This window comes from Astatotilapia calliptera, chromosome 19 (genome assembly GCF_900246225.1).
Source record: "Astatotilapia calliptera chromosome 19, fAstCal1.2, whole genome shotgun sequence".
Taxonomy (NCBI): Eukaryota; Metazoa; Chordata; class Actinopteri; order Cichliformes; family Cichlidae; genus Astatotilapia; species Astatotilapia calliptera.
In genome coordinates, this window is record NC_039320.1 from 12968802 (window position 1) to 12990069 (window position 21268).

At 37.7% G+C, this 21268-nt stretch overlaps 1 protein-coding gene across 9 annotated transcripts in view; it reads right to left on the reverse strand.

Annotated features, from left to right (window-relative positions):
* LOC113012449 (leucine-rich repeat and fibronectin type-III domain-containing protein 2) overlaps window positions 1–21268 on the reverse strand; it is a 137516-nt gene that overhangs the window by 31556 nt on the left and 84692 nt on the right. For 8 of the 9 annotated variants that reach the window (XM_026152670.1, XM_026152663.1, XM_026152668.1 and 5 more), the window contains one exon: window positions 5592–5679. The exons of the other annotated variant lie outside the window; for it this stretch is intronic. The gene's annotated coding sequence lies outside the window, so the exon portion shown is untranslated. The remainder of the gene's footprint in view (window positions 1–5591; window positions 5680–21268) is intronic. 9 annotated transcript variants of the gene reach the window in all.

Genomic DNA, 21268 nt, shown 5'->3' on the forward strand with positions numbered 1-21268 from the left:
ACCATGAGTTGACTTTACTCAAATGCACTCCACAGTCTTCAGATTTCAATACAATAGAAGTTGCCAGCAAGTGTATATTCAGGCTGTGTTTGCAATGCAAATCTGATGACCATTAAACATGGGCTTATTTATACACAGTCTGTGGTCTAAATAAAACCTAGCAAGCTATTCTTTTTCTTTTTTCTTTTTTTAAGTTTCAATCAAAAGGCAGTGCAGATGTTTCTTTAACACATCTAGTTCATTCTGTCTGTAGATTAGTCCAATTTTCATTCAATCTTTTTATCTCTGATTATGCAATAAAAATGTAAAAGCATTGCGTATCTAAGAAAATGTGTATGCTTCACCCAAAGGATGTTAGATTGTTGAAGTTTCTAACATTGATGTTTGAAGTGAATTGTGCCACACTAAAAACCAATAGCGACTGGATGAGTAATTCAACACAGTTTATGTTGTTCTCACTGGAAGTGGATCCCATAGCAACTCCAGCAGCTGACTTCTCCCTCGGTATCTTTGATCACTTTTCTTTCATCTTTTGTGAGCCTGGGACGGGCACAAAATTGCTGCATAGCATGATATATGACATTCCATCTCAGCAGCGTATGAAAAATAAATTAGATTTCCCTACACCATTTCCTGATCACCCCAACCCCCCTCTACCACCAGCCCTCCCTCCTGTCATCACACCTGCCTCTTTCTTCCTGCCGATGCATGTGGCCGCTCAGCTGCAAGACACAAACACTCAGAGTGTGTTCACACCAAGTATGTGTGAGGAGGTTTTTTTTTCAAGCTAGAAGGCCTTGATTTGTACTTTGAATGGTAGTAGAAAGAGCCAAACATGGACAATTTCCAAGACCTGTAAAATAGGTGTACTGCTATGGCACTTAGTAGATAGAGTGCATTATTTTACAAGATCAAATTGATTTTAATTTTACACACTGATGATGATGACCACCTGTTTTCATCCATTCAGTACTTCTGTGTAACATCTGTGACTGTAGCAGCAGACGACATTGTATCAGACATGTTTTGAATTTTAGGCTGTGAACAGATTCAATCCTGACAACCTAACTGTGACAAAATCTACTCTGTCATGGCATATCATATTTTCAGGCAGAAATAATAAGTGGTTAGGTTTTCCTAGGGAGCCATGGGAAGAAACAGAGGCCTCTTTCTCAAATTTTCAAGAGGATTCACCAAATCAAAGCTCCTTTGATAGGTTGTTTTCCAAACATATTTGCATTTCTTAAAATTGTCATTCACAATAGAAAACAGAGGTTGTTTAAGTCAGCTTAGCTAACTTACATTATAAGACCATGCCAATCTTAACATGTTAGAGAATAGCAAATACATTTGACAGATTTTTCTTTTTGTGTGATTTTTGTGTTTCAGCGGGCTGTTTTTCTGTTTTAGTGAGCATTAGATTGTTGACAAACCCAGGTTAACCACATTTCCCTATGCCTCTTGTATGCTAAGCTAGCAACAAAGAACATGGAAAACATCTACCATTTTAGATGCTACAATTTCTGCTCGTCACTGTTGTGAGTTATTCAAAACGTTAAACTTGCAAAGCAAAGACTCCTACAAAAAGATAGGAGATATACTCTTAGAGAGCTAAGAAGTGCTGCACAGGGATTAGTAGATGTGGATTTGGGTGATGGCTGCTTTCCTTCACAATGCACATGTCCACTGGGCTTAAAGTTTATATAGAATATTCATTATAAATTACAGCTTGGAGGTTGTGATACTTATTGTACATTTGTTCATCTTACTTAGTTATCAGATGATTAATTTGAAGCAGATTGCAATTAAGTACAAGAGAAAATGTAGATGTTATCTGACTATAGCAAGGCTCCTGTAATTTGAAAGTTAACATCTGTAGCATGTGTGCCAACAGTTTCCATTAACATTTCAGTGTTCTTGGAATCCTGGGATGAAAAGGGGGAACTAACAGAAACAATGCATGATGGATTTCCAGAGACATTCCAAAGAGGAATGCAATTACTGAGTCAGAGCTTGTCGGCTCCCCTTACTGTTGGTCAAAAATGATTTAGCAAGCTTTCACTCAGTGAGGTCTAAAAATATGTCCTCATCTATCTGTGTTTTATCTTCTCAGCCTCAGGAGTTTCCTTTTCACCAAAAAAAGATATTAATGAAAATATGTGACGCACCATCTTCCACGTCACAAAAGACACCTATGAATCATCTTGTACAACTGCACTTTACTTTATATTATGGGCATTAATATAATCACATTACACTGTATTAAATCCATCCAATCCAAACCTGTGTTAGATGTATAAAAAAGGTATGTCAGAGCCAAAGTACCAGCTTCAAATGATTTGTAACAGTTTGATTCTCTCAGTGCCAACAAAAACCAGACACAAATCCATTCTCTTTAAGTACTGTATGCTCTAAGCTGGACGTACTTTGGATGAAAACAAATCCCCCGCAGCTCTGAATGTAAGCATTGCTTTGTTTCATTGCAGGGCTTACTAAGACTGAGGCCAAATGGAGAAAGTAATGATATAAAAATAGAAAAAGTGGAAATAATTCTGCATGTCTTCAAATATCTCTATTTTTTTCACGAGCTTCATTTCCTTCTGAGTGAACCAGAATAAAGTGTCAAAAGCCTAAGAGCATCGCATTGAATCTCCTGCATATCATGATGGATTTAAAGTGTGCATCAAGAAAGTAGGACAGCTTTCACAGAGGCTCCAGACTGATGCTCAGTGACATCACTTTCACAGCAGAAGCCTCATTTTGAAGCATTTATAATCATAGAATCACACCCATAATCATCATCACACTCTGCTGCACCTGCAACCTCTTCATACGTTTAATGTTATATTCAGATGTATAGGTGGAATAATGGGTGTCTGCATTTAACAACTCATCAGACAGCTACAAATGGTTCATAGTATGCACACTGTCAGTTTTTTCAGCACATTTATAGCCATCAGAATCCCATTGTGCAAGTAATTAAAAAAATAAAAAAAGCTCTGTGAGTAAGTATAAGAGAGGGCAAATATGTCCTAAACTGAGAAATAATTTGAGTTGTCAAATATACAAATACAAACTAAAATGCTATATTAAAAGTATTTAGTCAGTGTATCACTAAAGTGACTAAATGCACTAATTTTCAGTTACGTCCCTGTTCCAACTCCTTCTAAGTAATCCTTCTCAGTCAGTTGTGTAACTCTTTAGGTTGGTCAGGAATTTAACCTTTAAAGGAATTTAACATTTGGAGAACATTCTTGTGTGACTTTTGAGTAGACTGATACCTACTTAGGCAATAAAAAGCAACCTGGAACACTAACTTTAGCATATATACAAGAAATAAGGCAAATAAGTTAGTCAGCTAACTGCTGACCCCTGACCCAGGAAAACTTTGCATAGTTCCCTTAAGAATTTATTTGCAAAATCAGCATTTTTATTTGATTGTGTTTCAGACTGAACAGCTACTAAATATTGACACCAAAAAAATCCTTCACACCAAATGAACTCCATTCAGAATAATCACAGCTAGTCACCCTCTTTTTCAACAAGTCATTACCATCTTGATTGGCTAATTTTAGCATCTCCCTGTTTGATGGCGGAGGTCATTTTGAATATTGTTGTACTATTACTGGGAAGTTAAGGCTTTGACGCTTGGTATGTGGTGATTGATTGACACTTGCTATCCCTCCTGCATTCCTTGTAGCTTAATCATCTAACATTTGCTCACGTGTGAATTCATCTTTGTTTGCATTACTGTAAGTTTTTACATTTTTTTTTTTTACTTTAGTCTCGCTGCTTCCAATTTGGGACCTTAGCTGGAAAAGTTAAAGTTGGTACAGTCTAAAAACTGCAAATCAGTGTAATTAATTGGTGGGACATGAATACATGAACCTATATAGAGAGTCTGTGGTGGAAACAGCAAGTGGTGTTTATTTTTTCCTATACTAATTGTATAGGCATGATATTGGCATCCTTAACATTGGCTTTCTTAATGCTTGTTTCTATGATAATTCCAAGTCTGTCAATCCAAAAATCACTCCAGATAACTCTTTGAGTGCTTTGTGCATCACCCTGTAACTCAAATATAAATTTGAACAAGTGGGCACTTCCATCTGCTGATCAAGATTATGTGATAACGCTTAAAGCCCCCGAATAGCTATTGTGTCAACATTGTTCTGTCAGGAGCGGGACTGTCGTAGTTTCACTGGAAACAGACAGTTACTGCCCATTTTTGTATTCATATTTCACAGGGACTTCAGACAAGAAAATCAAGATGAATAGGTAGGTGAGTGACAAAAATGTAACACAGGCAACCTTGAGACTGATTTGGAGCAAAGCTGAATGGTTTCTCCTTTGCTATTGTGAATGTTTCGGTATAACACTTTAATGAACACTCAGCCAATAGGATTGTTTATCTATCGAGTAATTTTGTCAAAGTTCTGCAGGGTCTCAGAAGATATTCAATTGTTTTCAAATGCAGGGTAATAATTTCCTGAGTAGATGTACTCTGACATGCAAAATTGGTGGAATATTTCCCACAGTGCATCCAAATAATATCATCTCACTGCTTATGTATTTACCCACCTTACATTTACTTTGTAGGCATTTGTCTCTGAATTTAGAAATCATCAGGGTTTTCTCTTTCAAACTTTGAAAGGCTCCCTGCTGAGTCACTGAAGATATTATGCAACTATTTTCACAACGTGAACAGCAGTAATATTACGAGCAATGACCCGTGTGTGTGTGTGTGTGTGTGTGTAAAATTGGTGGTGCGTCACTTTAGATCATCAATATGATGTTAATGTAGTTATTAAACCTTTTCACCGACAGACCATACTAAAAATTACTCTGTAAAAACAGAAATATAGCACACACGTTTTGGTAGGTGGTTAATTGTGCAAGAACGCAACACTTTTAAGTCCATTTAATTCACCTTTTTGGCAGCTAAGACAGGCTATGTACATGACAGGTGAAAACTAGAATACTTTGTGCCTGCAATGACTAAATAATATGCAAGGCCTAATATGTGGAGGGCAGTGTTATTAGACTGTTTGACTTGTTTATGTTCTCCATATCTGTTATGGAAATTTTTAGGATATATTTTGACAGTTTCACTTTATTTCAAGACTTTGAAGAAAAGAAATGCTCACTAATGGCTGTAAGAGTCTGGTAGGAGTCAAATTGGGATTTCCTACTCAGGGCATTTAGGTATGGGGTAACAGCTGTATGTGGGAATGAATTTAATGGAAATGAGAGAAAAGAGGTTTCACTTGATGACAGTGAGCTATACACTTAATGAGACAGTCGAATATGTTGACATAGCTGCTAATTCACTGAAAGAAACTACAGGGTATTAAACACTGTAGTTTCTTTTTTAGCCATTGAGAGAAAGGTTACATACACTATAAAAAGAAACACTGTGCACTATCATGTCTTTCTTACATTTCCATAATATTTATTGGATTAAATATCTTTTGAATAGTGGATATCCTGCCAAGCCCTCATTTTGTATGTGTGCTGGGAAAAGAAAGGTCAAGGACTAAAACTATTCCTGTCTCCGACACAAAAATTGACAAAACGAGATCAAATCTTACCTATATTGTGCGGTATTTTGCCATATGGTCCCTTGGAAATATCTCAAGGCCACACATTCACACTCAAAGTGCAAGGTGAAGAATTAGCCTGGACAAAATAAAAGAGAAGTATATAAGAAGCCAAAAATGAAAAGGTCACCAAAGTTCAATTGCAATATACTTCTGCTAAGGACTATTTTAATTAGGAAGAACACATGCGGTGACGAATCACACTTCATATCGTACATGTCAGATATATGTCTGTGTGAAAATAACTTTGTATTGTGTGGTCTGAAATAAGGCCATCTGAAGTCCATCGCAAACAATACAGGTGTTATCATGCATACTTGCTGTGAACCAATCATGCCACTAAGCTGAGAAACCTTTTACAATTCAGGGAGCGCTATTATGATTTATAAGGAATTATCTGCTTCTCAAACAAAAGCCTATAAAATCTTCTTAAAACACAGTGTAGGAGGGAGGGAGATTAGATTGGTTTATGGAAAATTATTGAAATAGAGCACAGCAGGGTGTTTGTGCAGGGCTGCAGCTCCCGAGTGACATTATAATCTCTGCAATGACTTAATGCACATTATTTGTCTCTTTTCTTTCATTTTTTGCGACCAGTTGTCCCTACAAGCTGTTTGCCTTTCTAAACACACAGTCTGGAAGCTGTGCTATGTCTTTGCCGTCTGTGGGAGTAAGAGTGTGGGTGTGTTTGAATGCGTGTCTATGAATCTGTTTGGGCACAGATTCATGTATGTGCTGCATTACAGACTTAATGCAGGATATCATGCATAACCATTTTTTTGTTCTTACATGCATTATATGCCCTCTACAGTGAACAATATAATCTCTAAGAGTGTGCTTTGAAAACATGGTCTTGCTGTAAGTGATGTTCAGAAAATTAATGACTCTTTCTTTTCTACATTGATAACAAACATATTGGTATTCCACTTATCCTTTAGGGAGTATCACTTCTCTCTTGCTTTTTAATAAGTAAGTCAAATCAGTCAATTGAAGTCCAGAGGCAGGAGAATCCCCACAGTCCTCAGGGCATCAGCACCCAATTCGAAGTTCATTGTTGTACAGACTCCCCCATAGTCTCCAGATCGAAACTCAGTCAAATCCAACCAGTAGCAGTTCCCAGTCTAGAGCTTAGCCAGCCACACCCAATATTAGATTCTAGCTCAGGGCACACAATGATGCGTGCTGCGACAAAGTTTCTGGGCTGCCTTTCCTCAAGAGTCTCTCCATCTAAAGTAATGCATTATCAGGGACTGTAACATCTAGTCCTTCTTACTGAATCAGAACTCTGGAGTGATCCAGTGACCGCTGCAAAAGGGCAGCTGACAATCAGGGAAAGACCAGATGACAGCCTGGAAAGACTGCTGACAGGAGGGAATAGACCCTAATGGGGCTGGTGTGGGTTAGCGCCTCATACCAGATTCTTACTGAATCTTGCCTAACTACACAAAAGCCAAACGATCCAAATTCTCTAGTTTCAATTTTGTATTTTTCTGGAACCGAATCACGGGAACAATCACCTCAAGGTTCTTTATATTGTAAGGTAAAGACTATACAATAATACAGAGAAAACCCAGACAATCACATGACCAAGCACATGAGCGAGCACTTGGAGACCGTGAGAAAGAAAAATCCCTGTTTAACAGGAACAAACCTCCGGCAGAACCAGGGTCAGGGATGGGTAGCCATCTTTTCATAGCTAGTCAATGCTCCCTTTCACTGAAACCCCTTTTTATCTACTGTTCTCTTCTTGCCTGTCTTCAATGTCTCATAACACACCTTGTTTCATTCAGGTTCATTTTTCTCCTGCATCCCCTTTCCTCATCATCTCACAATGACAGGCTGGTGAATTGAAGGTGTCCAAGAGCACTACTAGCTGTATTTTCCATCCAGGCTAGATTTTGCTCATCAACAGTTGTCACAAGACCAAGGAATCCTACAAAAAGAACAACCTCAGCTTTTAGCTGGTCCCCAGTTGGACTTGACCTGTCAGTCTCAGTGTTACCAAACACAGCATGCACCACATACTTACCTAAGAGAATTGATCTGACTTCCTGGAATATTTAAGGTGAAATGATCTGAGAAGGTGTGTGGTGGGTTGATGCTGATCATTTGAGATTTCCCCGGTTATAATGTCATTATTAGCCTTTAAGGCACAGCAGCCAGGGAATGCAAATAACACATTATTGACCTGCTGTCATTAACTGTCTGCATTTAAAGACACTGCTTAGAGCAAATAACCTGCTGTGATGCCCATTCAGGCTTGGAAAATGACTGAGGGAATTGAGACTTTCAAAGATGCCAGGAGAGCAGAGTTTCATTATAACAACACAACAAGCCTATTAATAAAATGTATAATGCATTTGAAATCTGTTTGCTCCTCTTTCCGTGTTTCAGTCACCATCAAATTGATCTTTAAATAGTTCATTTACAAATATGAACTTAATATGAATGTAAAATCAGCAGCTTAATGAAGTGGTAGTGAGGGGACATTCTGTTTCAGCAGCTGAAATCAAATCTAGTGAACCAGCAGGCAATGAAGAAAACAGCTTGATGTCATAGGTGCTCAGAGAAACCATTTCACTGCTATTTGAATAATCTTCAGGCATTGTGGACATAATATGTAGTGATATTATTATGTGACTGTGCAATGGGAAAAGTTTAATTAGGTTTTGGCACAAGAACAAAACAATCCTGACCAACAGGTGTATCATCATCAGGGCAAATCCACCTTGACCTACAGTCTAGACTTTGTAGTTTCTACAAAACCAGCTTGTTCTTAGTCCCAGGACTATGTCGTAGTTTCTAAGCCACTGCCATGTCACAGATATGTGCAGGATGTTCTCACACTCTATGCAATTTGGCATGATTTCAGTGACGTATGTAGCTTATAGCAACATTAGGGGCATATTTTAGTAAAAGATCCTTATTTGGACTAAACCCAACTGAGATTTTTGTGACTAAACTTCACCAGCAAATAAAAATGAAATGAATGAATCTAAGTGGAAAAAAGTGCAAAACATGAAGGTCCAAACAGGAAATAAACTGTGATCTTGAGAAGATATGACTTTTCACCATCACCTCTCGAACCTGAAAATACAGACTGAGGAGGAAGGCTGTGATCTAGACAATCAGCAATGCTGAAGCTGGTTAGAAATTGTTACTAAAAATATCACTCCGCTTCCTCCTTTATCCCTGTCATAATTGCAACACCCACTAGAGACCAATGTCTTCTGAAGACAAATGTGTTATCGTGTAAAGTTTTTCACTGGTTCTTTGTTTGAATTTTATGGATCGGATTTTGCTATGAAGCATTATTTCCTGTTTAATAGTTGGTAATAAGAAAAAGGGATCACAAGTCTTTAATGAAAATACCTGGATATTGTGGATATTATAGCAAAACTCTGCTCACTGAAAAAACGAATTGTCAGTAATATAATGCATTTTCAAGTTCCTAGCAAAGATAACTAGTTCTAAAAAAAGAAAGAAGGTCAATCTTGGAATCCATATATTCAATTAAATAGGGCTGTTGATTTTTGGAGCATTATTTGAAAGACAAACTATTGAATCTGGGTGCTTAATCTCAGTATGGCATCAAGTAAAATGAATAAATTCCATTTCATTTGCCTTCTTTGAAATTTCACTTTGAGGAGTTGAGGTCTGGCAGAACAGATTGCCGTCTGGAAGAAAATAACATGAGAACAAAACAGAGACTGATGAAGATTTTAATGAAATGTTCTGTTCGCTTCAAACTCCAGACGTGGCTCACTGATTGGCATTCATGCTTGAAACCTGGAAACACACGGTGTCCCAAACCAGTGCCTGACAAAAATGACAGAATGTACAGTGGAAAGTTTTACCAAGTATATCCAAATTAAGATGTTTTATGATTCATTTGAAGGGTTTATTCATGTTATTATCAAGGCCAGTGGCTAAGAAATATATTATTCAAAATAGGGACGGAGAAACATACTTTTAGACTTACTGTAATTCCAGATTTATCAGCTGTATCTCTTACCTGTTACCTCCTACAATTACTCTATCATTTTACTATTAGAGCAACCAAGTACATATTAAGAAATAAGACAAAATGAAATAGTACTACAAGACTACAAGTAAAACGGACAAAGTTTGCTTGTTTATTCCCTTGTGAAATGTATGTTACCTATAAGCCAAAAGACCTTGAGAGAGTCCACACAGGCACATGTAGAACATGCAAACTCTACAGAGAAAGGCCTGACCCAGCCAACAAGTCCAACTAGAAGCGCTTTTGCTGTGAGACAACAGGAGTGAAAACTGCACCACTCTTCCACCCTCCCCCAAATATTATTTATATTAAAAAGCATTATGAAAACAAGATTTCAGCTCACAACATCATCACCTTGGGGACATGACCAAAATACTTGCAAGTAGGTTTCAGTTTTATTCCTCTAGCAGGCATTGGTTAGCTCTGGATTTGTTTTTAACGTTCAGCTTCTCACTGGGGTTCTTTCCAAGTAATTGCAATGGCAGTTAAATGGATATTCTTACATTCCCACCCCATTTTTTCAGTATGTGCTTCAAGCTAAGACTTCCACTTATTTTAATTGCAGAACAGTGTCTTGTGCTCTGTACTTGACCATTTCACATGAGGAAACTGTATATTTGTCGTTCATTTTGAAAGATATGTTTTTCAGTAGGAACTAAAAGCCACTGGTAAAATATCAAGAGAGGAACTAAGGCATTATTGATCTTTTCATAACATTCGTTGACAAGAGAAACACCAGCATTATCCCTAAACATCAAAGGCAAAGCTATGGGCTTTCAGATGTTGGGCTTGCTAAAAGGATATCTTCAACCATTAATGTAAAGCATTAAAAAAAAGAAAAGAAAAGAAAGACTTTAAATATCAGCTATCATACATCTACTATGTCTACTCTGGCACACTGTAAGTGAGTTATTCATTTTCTCTTTTTCAGGAAAGTGTGTTTCAGTCACGAGAGCTGTTGGGAGCTGGCAGGCTTTTACCATTCTGGCTCAAACTAAAAACCCACTTTGTGACCACAGCATGTTGGTTTCTTCATTCACTCATATTTCAGTTCACTTTAACTTAATAGTCAGTTTACACCAGTGAGGCTACAACACATGCTGTCATCCTGTCATCCACATTACGCATCATTCAGTCATTATTAACTGACTCACGTTCAACTTTAAAAAAAAGAAAAAACAACAGAGGAAAAAAAAATCACACATAAATTCTTCCTCCGCAATCTGCCTCGGACTTACACGCGTCACAAAGATGTTAGTGGGCTGAGGTAAGAGACAAACATGGGTCTCAATGACAAGCCAGGTAAACCCCCCGCAACAACATGCTACACTGCACCTCCCGCTGAGAAGTGTAATCACATTTTCTGCCAGGGTGGTTCTAGTGCCCGTGAGAAAAGGGTTTATCGAAACACACACACTGTCATTATGCAGTCCGTGTGGTTTCCCCTCCATATCTGTGACCACTCATCCAGCCAGTGCAGTTTAAAGAGCTTCAAAGCTTCAGAACATACACACTCGTCATTACACTGAAAGCACTGGAGATAACAGACAGAAGAAAATTGCAAGGCAGGTGAGGGATGTGTACTGAGTGGTATTTGTCTGCTTTTGAGCACACATACAAGGATCTTGTGTTGAATCCTTCAAGCAAGACCTTGAAATGTGTATACCTACACAATAGCAGCAGCCATGACCTAAATAATTATGTTTTCGGATTGCCCGACAGTATCATATTCATAAAAATAAATACACTGCAAAAAAATATTTTAAATTATTTACAATTTGGCCTCCGTAATTCACTTAAGAGTTGGAAGGTCAAAGGTCACCGGCATCTCAAAAAATACATTTTGGTCATAACTCATACACCAGTTCTAACAAATTTCCATACAAATTCCAAATACTATGAACTGATGATTTGATCATTTCTTGGGTGCCTACCTATTGATTTCATTCAAAGACTTTACTCCATTCTTTATATGATACGAATGCAGACAGAACAAAACCAGAAGGGAGTAATTTTTGTTCCACTGTCATTAATTGATCATAATGGTGACTTAATCTATTCCACTGCAATCTTAAAGCCTCTCGTTGATTTAACTTGTCATAGAGCTGACAATTTTTCTGTAATCGGTTATTTTTAGGGCCTTTCTGTCCAAGCACGACTGCAAAATCTACAGTGAAGTGATTTCCAAATGGCATCCATACATACACTGGTGCGTCATTAGGTGAATAAAGTGTGTCTTATGATTTTGTGTCAACCCTATATTATTATTATGACGATTACTATTATTATTACAACATACAATTGTCTATAAAGCAACAGATACGTACTGGAGTTTACTATATTGGCACTTTGTGGGTGATAGGTGTGTATGTTTCCATACCCCACTTCATAAATTGAGAACAGTTTGTAACTTGGCCCTGGCCTTCAGAGTCACCACATTTCAACCAACTCAACAAATGAATAAAAGTATTACACTTTTTTAAAAGTCTACTCCATCCATTATAGTTATATTTTTATTTCTTTTACTTTTTGCCAGGGACGGTTGGTTGATAAAGCCATGGCTGGTTGGGTATCAACATGTATTTAACCCATAATGTGAGCTTATTATTTAAATGTTTCTTCTGCAACTTTCATTATTTTACTGTAATAACTCTAAAAGTGGGCTAAGAAGTTCTTTGGCCTGCTTATAACTTCAAACTATGTTATATATCCCTGACGTCTAGGCATGGAGAAGTATGAGCATGTTTACTCCAGTTTGGATGACACAGTCAGATTGGCCATCTGGAGTTTTTTTTTTTTTTTTTTCCTTGGAGGTTGGTGGATGTGTTGTCCAGCAGCGAGCCAGGTTAAGTTTAAAATGCATCCCTCTGTGATATTGGCTGGTGGCTGTCATGAGTATAGTGCATCTTTCTACCCCCAGGTAATGTTACTTTGGTGCCATTCAGACACTGAGCAGACAGTAATATCTAATGTTTAATGTAAAAATGAAATGAAGTGTAAAATTGAAAAAAAAGGAAAAAAAGAAACATCCCTGGGGCAAAAGTGGCCTTATGCCACAAATTGATTCAGTCATTTTGGCATGACAACAACTACTGTCAGGACAACAGTGCCCCCAAAAACATCCTCAATTCAGCTAAATACTTTGTTCTTTTGCCTATAATGGCTCACAGGATTTATTCCCTCCTGAAAGGTATCTCAATACAGATCCACAGCTTCAAAATGTGAAAAGCAGTCCTAATTTATATTGGCAGGTGCCAGGATCGTTAACCAAAAGAGCTTGAAAAGAAGATGAAAAGAGCCAGCAAAGCAACTTAAACAGGCTAACACAATCTTCCCTTTTCAATATGTATTGATATAGTTTATTTAAATGGAGTGAAGGTGACTCAGATCATTAGGTAACGCTTCAAGGTTTCAACTTTAAACTGGCCAAGTTTCCTCTGCACACCCATCTTGAATAGAAATGAGGACCACCGCCTCCACCCTTTGTCTCCCTGACACTAAGAATATTTATTAATTTAAAACATTTGTCTTTTTGACCTTCATTTTTTTCCTGTGTTTGGGCAAGATACACATATCTACTGTAGATACATATACTTGTGACATTGTAAACAACTTTAATGAGCACAGACAGTTTAATCACACTTTTTGCTAATAAACTCTTGACTGAAAAAAATGCTTGGAGAGGACACATGAAGCACATTCTTTTTAAAATGCTAACCATCAAACAGCAAGTCTAACATTGACGTGCACTGTGGATTCTTTGTGGAATCTAAAATATGAAGATTTTAGTTGATTTAGGACTGTTTTGTTTTACTTTATGAATCTACTTCTGTTGTCTCACAGTTCTGATGTGTGAAGTTTGCATGTTCTTCCTACATTTGCTTGGGTTCTTTCCAGGTACTCCAACTTCCTCCCACAGTCTAAACAACAGGATAGTTTCCAGTAACCCCACTCCACCCCACACCCCCTACCCCCATCATGGATGGATGAATGGATTTGCCAGTGAGTTAATAAGGCCATGATTGCTATATTATTTTCACTAAGCAACATAAACATTCCTTCTTGATTATTCATTAAAGAGAGAAATCAGCCATTTGATTGTATTTTTGATTGTAATCTTTTCCTAGTATGTTTCTAATTAATCTACCCAGCCCAGATTTACATGCATATTTGCTCCATTACATTAGTTGTAAAGGTGCTGATTTATTTTAAGCAACTTTCCGTGTTTTTATTTTATAGCTTTCAATGAAGCACTGGGGAGGGAAAACACATTTTGAGAGCCTGCCTGCTGCTAAATTGGCAAATTAAAACGTCTATAATTGCCACTCTGAGCATGTGGTCAATTTAGGAGTCTGTTTGGCTCCTGATAGCCTGACTTCTAGTGTCAAAGACTTTAGATGTGCATGTTTGAAGAGTACAACCCTTTGTATATTTTACAAAAATGGAAAGAAAATTTTAGATCTGTTGCTTGTCTATAACTTCTTCCGATGGTTGTTTTGTGATAATGTGGACCAGAGTAGAGCAATAGAAAATTCAGAATCTATGAGTTTGGACAACTTTGGACAGATTTCTTGACAATCACAGGAGCTTCACTTGAAACAACTAAAAATCAGTGTGCAGGCTTGTGCAGATACTCCACTTACAGTATGTCCTTTCTTTTAATAACAACCTGGTTTTTGTGCGTAACCAAACCTGCCAGGATTCAAATCAGTTCTGTGAAATCAGTTTTACTGCAATAACAACAGATGGGAATTTAAAATTATGTGACTGTTTGTAGAAAACATGCATTCCCTACTGTGGTAGATGGGCCACTTTTTGAAAGCTATTTTAATGAATAAATACCTCACTTTGCAGTTGATGCGGTCTAGATTGAGGTTCAGCTTTGGTAGTTTTCATTTTTTTAATGGGGTAGTAACGGTGCATTTACTTGTATTGCAAAAGCTGTCTAAAATATAATTAGACCGAAAAACAAAATCAGACTGTGATAAACTAACTATAGAGAGATACTTGTTCATGACACATGAAACGCACCTAGGTGGTCTGGATCTACTATTTATGCACAATATTTTTAATGGTCTCTTGAATCAGCAGAAATCAGTTTTTGGAAGCTGACTAATCAGAACGAATGGGTTCATTGGGGCCTTGAACAGATAGGAGCCAAAACAGCCTGAGCTCAACTGAACTGTTGCAAACAGGCCACAAAACATATAGAAAGAGTGAAAAAATATATTGCGTACATTGAGTGATGACATATAAATTAGACAAAGAATGAAAATGAAGGTTTCTTTAAAGATACTTCCTTATGAGAGTATGAGAAACAATTAAGTTATTCTCCACAACCCATGTCACAGCTGGTTTCACTACAATTCTGTAAATGATCCCTTTCACTCTTGCTGGTACCCATATGTTGGGAATCATTTGTGACTTTTATGTTGTTTTTCCTGCCATATGTCAAATGCAACAATCAGTTGCAGCAGTGAAACACACTGGAAACCATTTTTACTCACTTATTGCTATTAAATATTATGTTGACTTTACCTTTTTTTAACCAGATCAAAAAATTTCACATGTAGACTCCATCCATTTATCCGCTTATCCTTATTAGGGTCACATGGGTGCTGGAGCCCACCCATCTAGACACATAATATTTAAATAAAAGAGTAAATTGTGTAACAAAATGTCCCATGTACCAACAATTTGCTAGAGTTACACAGTTTTAAATGACAACTTGTGCTCCATTCTGTGGAGGATATAAAGAAAACTGCTGAGTCATAATTAGCTGTTATCACCTAGACAACCCCTGGTTTTTCATCGTAATACCTTGTCATACACTTAACTCCTCTGGTACAGTATTTCACATCTATTCTCTTCCCCCTCTGGGATTAGAAAAAATCCTTACTACCAATCATTTATAAATAGAACACCTCATCAGCCTGTGCATATTTTTTGACGGAAAGCCAAAGCTTCTCAACTTTGTGATTCAGTCTGAGAGCGGATGATTTTCATTCTTCAAGCCCATCTCCTGCTGCCTGTCACTGGCATTTTAGCACCGTTTGTCAAAGGGCTTTATGCGATTGGATGGGCATGATGCATCACCAGGATTTTCAGATGCAGGTTGGACTCTGACGACGGTGCTCCCGATTGGTCTCAGTTGTTTCCGAGATGAATCAGAAAGGCTTTTAATAAGGAAATCCAAAGAGCTCACGGGCTGTATGGGTAACTTCAAAGGGAGGTTAATATAGATCCCTCGAGCACTTGCCACTCTGCCACAACCTTTACACAAGCTGAAGAGCAGGCAGAATTGCATTAAGTCAAGGAAACTCAATTTTTCAGCCTATGAAAAGTATATTTGTTTTTGTGCTCTCAGAACTTCAGGGTGAATTTGGTATAGCGCAATAAGATAAAACACAAAGAATAACAGCAATAAATGCAAGATGGATGCTGCCCGGAGGCTTAATGTGCAGTATCAAACAGCAAATACACACATAACATTATAACTATCCCTGCAACTCAAAGAGGAATATCAGAGTCCAAAAGAAAACACTTTAGCTCCAACGTAGGCGAATACAGTGTGTGCTAAAGGCCAGCTTTATAGTATAAAAAGTAACGTTGATAGAAGCTCACAGAGAGTCTGTAACAAGCAGCATGAGTGCAATCCAAGCAATTTTCCCTTCACCACCAAAATGAAGTGAGAGTAGCTGCCTTTTCCCATGTTATCTGGTCCTGCAGCTGACAGAGACATCAAAATCCTGACACACATACTATATTGCACATGGCAAATTCATGTCATCTGCACATGCTGCCAAAGATGAAAGCTAGAAGTCTGATACAAGGCATGTGGGAATAGATGTACAGTAATGAGAGCCCAGGGGCCTGACTTAATGAGCAGGATTAGTGAATCGTGATAGCGCTCTTGTGTGCAGCTTTAAGAGGGGTGATGAGTCGGGTAGTGGTGAGAACTGGACAGCTGAAGGAGTAGCAGTTTGTCAGGTAGAGGACGGGCTCACCTCAGCTACCAGGAAACTCTGAGACCAACAGAATAGGCCAGATTGTAAAAGCTGACAAGTGCAATCAATAGATCGCAAGTTGATATTAACTTGCTATCGTCTTTTTGATTTCCTGCTGGGATGGGACAGAATAGGAAGGCCATTCCCAGGTTCAGCAAATTTGCCATTTCTTCTCCTGGCTGCAAATTTTCAAGGTTGATTTTACATAGACATTGTGACCTTAGAGCACTTTAAAGTAATTTTAAGTTAAATTCAAATTAAAAGAGGCACTTTGATACTTCACTGTTACCTGCTACAGCACACGGGTATGAATGACTGCCATTTATCGACAAAAATGTTGCGAAAAAAAGGTTTTTGCTGAAAAAGGATTTATGATTTATTTCTTTTCATGTTCTATAAAAGTTCTACATTAGCCAGATTAGAAACAAGATGTATATTAATAAAAAAGAATTTTGTTTTAGGTTATAGTTCCTGTAATATGAGGTGTCTTTTATTATAGAACTATAACTCTGAGTATTGTCAATGGGTTAAGAAATTACAAGCATGATAACTAACCATCAGTTTCTGATCTAATGTGTGATTGGTAAAAATACTGCTCTTACATGTTGAATATCTGCTTAATAATTGACCCTCAGATTAGAAAATGTCACAAAGAAGGTCACATAAGCTTACATGGGATACAGGTGTTACTAGAAGCTTTGTGAGGTAGGCATAACCTACAGGGTTACTTGATGAACTATAGTAGGGTCACATGGCTCTGTTCCCATACTTAATACAGGGTTTCTGAGAAGATTTAGTCATTCAAAGTATTCAAAGCGTCTTAAGCAGACATTATAGCCTGAGCCAACCTGAATGACCTACTAAAAGAAAACATATAGCATGGACTTTAGGTCATACAGAAATAAATATTTTGCCCTTCATTTTGGTTTAATAACTTTAGTAGTTTTAGGTAGGGGAAGGTATATTTTATCTTAAAACACCAGGTTTACTGTTTTAAAGCAAAATGTTGTGATATTATTTGATGATTATGTACAATGTAGGATCAAAGTGGGAAACAGTCTGCAACAAACCTATATAGTATTTGTGGCTCACGAGCTTCTCATTTCGTCATATTTTACTTCCAAGGAGACTTTCTTTTAATTTATTAACAGTTAGTTTCGAGCAATAGTTCTCCAGGCTTTCTGAAGGTTTTTCAAAGATTTCTTTGGACAATGGCTGCTTCCTCACTCATTTTCAATACCTGACTATTTTCCTTTTTTGCTTGTTCGTTTATTTTGTTAAGCCGCTCACCAGTGTGTCCTGTGAGCCATTCAAGCATAATACAGAAAGGGGAAATTCAAAGGATCAAACAGTCAATGTATATTTGCACATATTCAAACAAACTCTGCTCCTATTACCAATTTTCCTGAAGAAAATTATGAAGAAATGAGTGGTGACTCTGGATTTTTGCACAGTACCATATAACACCATGCCTGCAGCTTTCCCTTTGTTCCTGGCGACATCTTCAGAGTCAAAAGGGGGGCTGACACAATGAACCTAATATATGGGTCATATTATGCTCATTGTAAAAGCACCTTGCACAGGTGCTGTACCAAAAATTGAAGTAAAGCCAAAGGCCAGACAAAAGGTTCACACAAACTTCATAAGTAGCTCCTTAAAATGTGAACTCAACAAAAATCATTGTCAGGAATTTTCAAATAAAAATTCAAAGAAGAGCACAAACAATAAACAGAACATCCATCACTCAGGTGGTGGTGATTTGTTTGATTGAGAGCCAGTGTATTCTCAGGCTGGGCCAAACAGACCAAAGCTGTCTAATACTGCTGTGTAGAGGACTGAACAGGCCTCTGTGGAAATGTCAAAAGATGAAAAACACATAAAATATCAGACAAATATATATCTTTCCAAAAGAATATTTGAATGCTGGACCAAATAAAGAAAATAAAGAGCAGGATACATCAAGACAAACTCCTGGGATAGACAACAAAATTCATTTTCAAAGTGAAGCTGACAAGATGACAATGCTGGACAGATATCTGTTAGATTGAAACATTGCTCTGTTAAATTAAATTTGCTGGTGTCTATGAGTGCACTGTGTGTCAAACACTATATTTAACACATAAATGCATCCACAGTCTACTGTACCACACTCGGTTGTCTGCCTAAGCTCATGTTATGATTAAAGATAATGGACCGGGGATGGTGGGGGTGGAGAGGTGTTAGCTCCCATCCGATAACACATTTGCAGACCAGCACTCAGTATTTGAGAATCACTATTCGAGGTAACATTCTTAATAGCAATGTTGCAAACTCTGTTTCTCAGAGGAATTCAAACTATTGGCTATTAGATTTGCCAGCTTGAAATTAATTTTGTAGTACGCCTGTAATATTCTACGACAGCAATGTTTTTACTGTAAAAATTACAAAGCAGCGTGATCTATAGTGAAACATTTCAAAAACTGAAGTGTAATGATATGTTATAGAAGTATAATTATGTTATAAAATTATTTTTAACAGGTTCAATCTGCATGTCCTCATCTACGTACCAAAGATTTAGTTCCTTTGCTTTGTTTTTTAGTTTTCTAGAATAACACAGTTCAGCTATCCTTTGTACTGGACAGTTACCAAAATGTTAACAACTACCCTGAGAATGACCACTAGCTTGACCTAACCAGTTGCTAACATTGCCCTCAGCCACATAAACACCAGAAACCACACCACACAACATATAACTATTAAACCACGTCTAAATTAATCATCTGAAGTTACTGCTCAATGATGCCACTAAATGGTAAATGGCCTGTATTTATATAGCGCTTTACTAGTCCCTAAGGACCCCAAAGCGCTTTACATATCCAGTCATCCACCCATTCACACACCCATGATGGCAAGCTACATTGTAGCCACAGCCACCCTGGAGCGCACTGACAGAGGCGAGGCTGCCGCACACTGGCGCCACCGGGCCCTCTGACCACCACCAGTAGGCAACGGGTGAAGTGTCTTGCCCAAGGACATAACGACTGAGACTGTCCAAGCCGGGGCTCGAACCGGCAACCTTCCGATTACAAGGCGAACTCCCAACTCTTGAGCCACGATCGCACTAGTCTCTGTGCTTCTCCAGAGTCTCCAGTCTCCTGGATTTTCTGCAATATCACTCTACAGTTTAAATCCTTTACATTGAATTTATGATAAATAGCGGGATGTGATGCTTGTCTTGATTTTGCTCAGATGAGTTATGGGGTAGTCTCAAGCAAGAGAGTGTGACTCAGGACTAATGTACCTCAGGACAATGCTGTATTATACTATAAGTGTATAGAAACTTCCTGGTAATATTGATTTGCCTCAAAGGCATTTACAATATTCAGCTGGAGTCACAATAAACGGTACATTAAGCAAATTTTTTTTTCAGGAAAATATTACAGTACAGTTTACTACTCTAAGGGTGCTAAAAATAACTTATTTTGAAACTTAAAACAAAGCACCCTTATAAACAGTTATTCTTAATAATTCTAAATTCTAGTCATAATACATGATGAAGTCTTAAAATGATGGTTTATTTTATTGTTTTAAATTTCACTTTTATATTTTGATATAGGCTATATATAGATATATAGATATTGGGAAGGGTATTTTTAGGTTTTCAATAAGGCTAGCTTACTCTGTTTCCCATTTCTCTGAAGAAATTACAGAAGGTATGTCACTGGAGGACAATATGCTGTCTTAAGTGAATGAATATTTCTCCATGTGTCTCCATATGGCTAGCTCCAGAACTAGTATCTCAAATAAACAGCTCTTCTTTTCTGTCTTTCCTGTCCATTCACTCTGGCCAGCTGCAGCAGATAGTTGCCTCCTTGAGTCTAGCTATGGGGGAGGTTTCATTCCACTAAAAGGGAGTTCTTCATCCCCACTGTTGCCAAATGCTTGTTCATAGAGGATTGTTGGACTTCAATATAAAATATAAAACGTACCTTACTGATCTGACCTATATTAACTGAGCTGAACTGAAACGAAGCCCAGTCAGCAACCACAGACTGTCCAAAAGCTAAACCTAAAAATAAAACAACACATGCCACATTTTGGAATGAGAAGAGAAATATAGGTCTGCCAAGTAAAGCCATTTACTTGGCAGACCTATTTGGATCAACTTTCTGACTCTCTCAACACTAATTCTGGTCTCTTAGGTAAATACTGTGGATATAATTAGGTAAGCTTTCTCTAGGTTCACAATTCAGCTTATTGGACTTGCTATAATTAGACTCCTGGAAAGAGCTTTATCTAAGACAGTGAGCTTTACTGATGATGGTTTACATTTCAGTGGAAGAGCAGAACAGTATAAATAGGACTGCCAGTTTTTCCTAAAGCTTCTGCCTAACTTCAGTAGCACTGTTTTGTGCTTCACCTTTTGTGGTGAGGCCAACTGATGCGCCACAACACCTTTTTTCCTTTTATTGTCTAAAAGATTAGTTTTAGTTGATCTGTCTTGTTACTCTATACTGTACAGTAAGTATGAAGCAATTTGAAGTCAAAAAAACAAACAACCAAGCAAAAAAAAAAACAACTTACAGAAAAACAAACATGTCCATGACGGTCTTATAGAAATCAGCTCAGTTCTTCTGTTATGCCTGGGGTATGGTGCC